This window comes from Triturus cristatus, chromosome 6, assembly GCF_964204655.1.
Source record: "Triturus cristatus chromosome 6, aTriCri1.1, whole genome shotgun sequence".
Lineage (NCBI taxonomy): Eukaryota > Metazoa > Chordata > Amphibia > Caudata > Salamandridae > Triturus > Triturus cristatus.
In genome coordinates this window covers 584838833-584844832 of record NC_140589.1, presented here as the reverse complement: position 1 = coordinate 584844832, position 6000 = coordinate 584838833, and positions in this window count along the sequence as shown.

The window sequence follows — 6000 nt, the reverse complement described above, 5'->3', positions numbered from 1 at the left end:
GTTTGGTGACTGTCTTTTTCTTGCTCCTGAACGGACACTATCTCTCAGGACGCTCTGCAGTACAACTTTTGAATTTGGTTCTGAAACCACATGCATCATTGCACCGTGAACTAAAGGACCCGTCCCTGGTGAACATTACAGCAGTTCCAGTTTTGGAAGGAATAGCATGGGATAGGGTATTGTATGATGTATATGGTCTTACTGAACTTTTACAAATTTTAGATTTGTTTAAGATTTCCTTAAATATCATCACTTTTAGTACTTTCTCTAAATGATTGGGACAGTGAAACTGTTCATAATGTGCTTGCAGTTATAGAGCAATCAGCTACATTTTCAAATTATGAATTATATGATGGTACATCTAATTTTGGCAACATGTTTTGTTATCAACATTATGGTCACAATTTTTTAGACAAAGCTAGTATCCCATGTGCTGTTTATAATTACACTCAACGGGAACACTGTCCAACACCGCTGAAAAGTAGTTCAAAAACATTTGCACAAACATTGCTGATTTTTCTGATTTTGAAACCTCAGACCCAGCCTCTTATTGCTATAGGCTTGCACCTACAAGAGCGAAGACAAATATGTTAACAAACACCAAGCTGATATACTCTGCTTCCTTTATTTCCCAACTGTCTGTACAGGGTTTTGACTTTTGGAAAGGCACCATAGACACAAAATCTGTCTGCGGAACAAAAGATTTGCAGGTTCTGGGAATTGAGGCCTTATTTAGAGCATGCCTCATACCACTTCAAATAATTTTCCTCAATAAAACAGTGCAACAAACTTCCTGACTTGGAATAGCCGAGATGATGGATTTGAACATGCCTCGTATTCCTGCTTTCTTACACTTTGAGAACTGGCAGCATCTAACACACTATAGTGAGGATATCATGATACGTTTTTTAAATTTATCAGACCCCAATTGGAAGGGATGGTTGGTTTGGCCTGAGGGCACAAATGGGTGCCAATCTAGATTTATGGGTAATACTGAAGGGTTTAGGATCAATAGGCCTGATCAACGATGTGTACAAACAGAACACTCTGGGGTGGTGACATCATGTAGTGTTGGGAAGTTGTGCCTTGACTGGCTAAAAACCTCAACACTCTCTCAGGTGAAACAACACTTGTCCCTTCTTTCTGATGACAAGGAACTCCAGGATTTTCTATTAGGTCCCATGAATCCAGGTCAAAAGCGCTTGTTGTATGGAATATACAATGAGCTGTGAAACATTTTCCAGCAGGAAGCTGCTGAGAGATTGCGCAAGATCGATAGGGTTAATGTAGAAATGGCTTTGGCTGCGGTTGACCATGTTATGACCACATTAACATTCAGAATTCATTCAGTGGGCATCATAGTGTCTTCTGCAATTGACATAATAGAACAAGATAGTCTATCCGGCAACATGGGCGATCATAACTGCGGTCCATTGTGTTAAGCTGGATGTTGCTAACATTACATTCTGGCCACGTGTCGTGATGCTACATCAATAACACAAGTCTGTTTTCGGCATACAATCTAACTGAAAGACAGATGGTGAGGGCACAAAGGGATGCAAATTATACTGTGATATGCATTGAAAAATTAGACCAATTACCTTTCACCGTGGCTGAGACACTACCGGTCACAACTTTCCAATTCCAATACTGTCTCCAATATCACCAAGTAGGCAGATACGAAGCGCTTGGGAAAGGTTATGTACACGAGTACTGGGAATTGCCATTCGGATTTAGATGCAGCAATGGGGACACAGAAGCTTTTCGTAGCGGTCCCCTAGTTTGCAAGGAGATTTCTCTTCAAGGAGCATGCAATGCTTCAGTCATGAACTTGTCCTGTTTTCTGAAGGGTTCTCCAGCTGCCATGAGTCATCTGGTTTTTAGGCTGCTCTTGAATGGGAGCTATTTGATGCTGAATGATCAAGGCTGCTGCGGAATGACACCGGGCATCGCATATCTGGTAATCTAATTCTGTGGTAACTTGTTGCACACAAGTATTGTTTCCACCGGCTCACACAGTTAGGGAGGCAACGCTATGGCCTTCGATAAATGTTTCCAACATGCTTTGATTCTCTGAGCAAACTGAAAGCCATACTTTTTCAAAAGGATGTGGCCTTAACGTCCGCAAAGAAATGTTTGATCTCCAGGTTGCAAGGTCCTCATCTTTGACACAGACATTACGCCATACTAATGTCCCGCTGCATTTTGGGGAGCTGGTCCACTGTATCTTTAACATGCCTGATACAAAAGGAATAGTGCACATTTTAAATGTATCAGCTCAGGTCTGGTTATCACCTTTCAGATGATTTTCAGAGTTATACCATCTTTCATATATCCTGTGTTGGGAAGTGTTTTTGGAGGGCTCCCACTAGTCTTGCTATTTGTGGCGGGAATCCCGATTTTAATTTTTCTGCTCCGCAATGGACATCCCAGTTCAACCCGGAATGAAGACAGCACTGCTTGTGCGTTGCCATGAGCGCATGGTACACTACTTTGGCACACCTCAGCTTTAAGAACTGAACGAGAACTGGTTCTTATCCTTCAGACCTGTCTGGCTTGACTGCATACAACCTGTCTTCCGCTGTCTGCTTTGCAGCCACAAATATATCCTGGATATATGTCTAGGATCACAATCGGTTGCGCCACTGGACATTGAAGTACTGATGGACCCCTTAAAGTCCCATGGGTAGTGTTGTCCGCAGCGTATTCCTTTGTTGCTGAATGCATTCTGCGAGCAACCCTTGGATGCTTCAGCTCCTAGTGATGTGAACAGCGGCTCTGCGTAACACTTATGGGCTACAACACCTCCCTCAGCGGCTGTTGTGGGAATTGGATGGAATCATCTGCTCCATAAACCAACTTTGAGGTGTGCCTCTGAGAACGTAGTCTGCGGTTGTGGGCAAGAGTAATGTTGCATCTATCACTCAGAACACAAACAATTTTCTCTTTTCGTATGGTGGGAACAATTCGGCCGGTTTTTCAATAATGTTGATGATATAAATTCCTCTTTTATTTTTCTAGGTACCGTGGCTTTCAGAGTGCTTGGTGTTTCCAATGGTATGATGACTTTTAGGGCTGTTTATGACATATTTTTAAGGGAAACTTGCTTTTAGATGATTTTACACTAGTTTTGAGGCTTTTTAGTTTTCATATTATCATGGCCTGCTGGCTTTTTAGAATGGTTCTAAATATCTTTTCATGTATCGACACTTAGTATGAGAAGTGGTTGTTATGTTCCCGGGTTAGGCCCATGTAGCGAAGCAGCTCATTACTTACATTGTTCAGCAGTAATCTTTTGCACATATTGCGTACGCGACAATGTTGGATAGTTTCTCTGAAACTAAACTTGTTTATACATCTAGCCTCGCACAACATTATCACAATTATCACAGGCTAGTGACAATGCGCATTGTATTTCCCTCATTGCACTAAAGTGCTTCAGAAAATTTACTTTTGTGCTAGGAGCACTGTGGAGTGAGGCTATTTTTACATATTCCAAACCCCTAAAGTCTCCCCTAGGTGTTCCAGGGGTGGGGTTCCTGTAGATATAGGCAGGGTCCTTATAAAATATGGGGCAGATTTATGTTTCCTGGCGCATCCCTGCAAATCAGGAGGATGCGCCAGGAAAGATGCATCACGCAAGTTTACCCTTGCGCCACCACAGATGCGCCGCATTTACAATGCAGCGCATCATGGCGCAAGGATAAACAGATGCGTGACGCATCTGATGGCATAAGGGCGGCGCATTGCTGGAGTCGTGTCGCAAGCACGACGCAACTCCAGCAATGCTCAGGGGCTGCCCATACCGAACATGCTGCGTCATGCCTTACGCCTGCTTCAAGCAGGCGCAGGGTTTTGACGCAGCAGCGTCGGAAAAGTGACTCAGTGAAGTCTTGTAGGTTTCACTGCGTCACTTTTCCGAGGCTTTTTCTGACGGAACGCCCACCCTGCATACATTAAACCTGACGCAGGTTTAATGTAGCGCAGGGTTTTACAACGTGACGCATCTCCCTAGATGCGTCACGTTGTAAATAAGGCGCAACATGGCGCATGGTTTACGCCGCCGCTGCGTCACAGAAGTGACGCAACGGCGACGTAAATGTCTCGCAAGGGGCTTGTAAATCGGCCCCTATGTCTTTATAAGCCCTGGTGTTGGAGAAATTGCCCAGTTCATTTTCCTCATTGCATATTCCTAGCCACATAGGGTAACATGGCATTCAGTTATTAATTAATAGCTAACGCTAGGCTTTGCAGAAAATATTATTCAAGGAGTTAGAAGAATGATACTGATAAATCCAAAGAAAATGTTGTTGAATTTACCCAAAAATGGACGCAAAATAAGTTTTAGGTCGTTAAAGTCTGTAAGCCAAAATTCAGCCTTTCTGTGGTCTGCCCTGATGGTCACAGTTAAGTGGATTAGCCAGGCTGCTTTGATGAAGTGATAAGTGGCACCCGGGGTGAGGAGCCATCCTGGTAGGAGAGGGTTCTGCTGCACGGGAATGGCAGAGCTAGGGGGAGGGGTCTTCAAAGGGGACAGGCAGAAGAAGCCAGGTCCAGTTAAACCTGTGATGGCAAGCTTAAGGAAGAAATGTGCAGATGTCAGGGGGAGGACAACTATGGAGATGAACCATCCTGGAGGTTGTTTTAGCTAGCTCTTGCCTCTCTGCTGAAACCTCAGCCATATTGAATTTTGGAAGAATAGTGTTTTCTGGGAGACCATAGTGCCACACTCTGGAGAAAATGATAATGTACTGGGGTGTTGCCCTGCATCTCGTTGGAAAGGATAGCCCTCCTGCTTGACCCAGAGAACACTGAATATGTATCTGAGAGGGCCACAGCTTCTAAGATCTGCTGCTTGAAACAAGAGGAAGAAGAAGGGTCCATGCTGAGAAGTTTGATTTGCACCAACCAGGCCCTGCACTCTGACTGACAGTCTGGAACTACAGCCCTGTGGACCTAACTTGCTTCAAAAGGACTAATGAGTGGACTCCCAGTAAGCTACAGGTTAACAGGGCTCACCTGGACCATCACCACCAAGAATCCCCAGCCTGGAATGCTACCAGTGGATTTGTAAGGATTTTATCCAAGTGGAATGTGGTAACTGAAGTCCCAAACTTTCAAGGACCCTCTTGGAGCTTCCAGACCCCTGGAGTACGTTTTGGACACTCTGGGACCCTCAAAGGAACTTCAGGAAGAAGTTCCAGAAGTTGGGAGACGTTTGGAGCACCTTTGGAAAAAAGCTCCGGAAGTGGATCGACTCTACCTGGTCAGCCATGCCGGTGACCCTCAACTGCGAGCCGGCCTGCCCTCCAGATTCGTCCAGTTGAAAAGCTCCAGAGGTCCGATTTCCAGAGTTTGACCGGGAGCTGCTCGAAACCCACCGAATCCAGCCTGGTGAAGAGCATCGAGGGACCCCGGGAGAAAAAGCTCCTTAAAAGTTCAAAGGTAGAAGTGTTGACCAGAGTTTATTGTAAGAGTCAAACCGGACTGGATCCCTAGTTCGTCCCGCTGGAAAGCTCTGGAAATCTAGCTTCTCTAGGTTTGACCGGGAGCTCGTCGCAAGGCAAGCTGGCGAACGCTCACCGAATCCAGACTGAAGAAGAGCTTCAAGGGACCCCGGCAGAAAATGCTCCAGAAAAGTTTCTAAGTCAGAAGATCAAAACTTTGACCGAGGCCTGCCGTGAGGGGTTCGCCGTGCAGGGCTCCATTGCGGTCCGCCTGAAACTGTAATTTTGCCCTGTTCTAGCACAACCAGATGTCTCAATAGGAGCTATAGGTTTCTTTGGGCTATATAGTGCTAAATCTTTTAAAATTCACATCTTCGGTTCCCTACAATGGGTTTTGGCGTCATTTTAAAGCTATAAATATTTCTTATTTTTATAATTTGGTGTTGGATTTTTATTGTGTTGTGTCTTAATTATTTACTGAATTTTGTGTTTTTGAATGCTTTACATATCTGTCTCTGACGTTAAGCCTGCCTGCTCGCAGCCAAGCTACCAG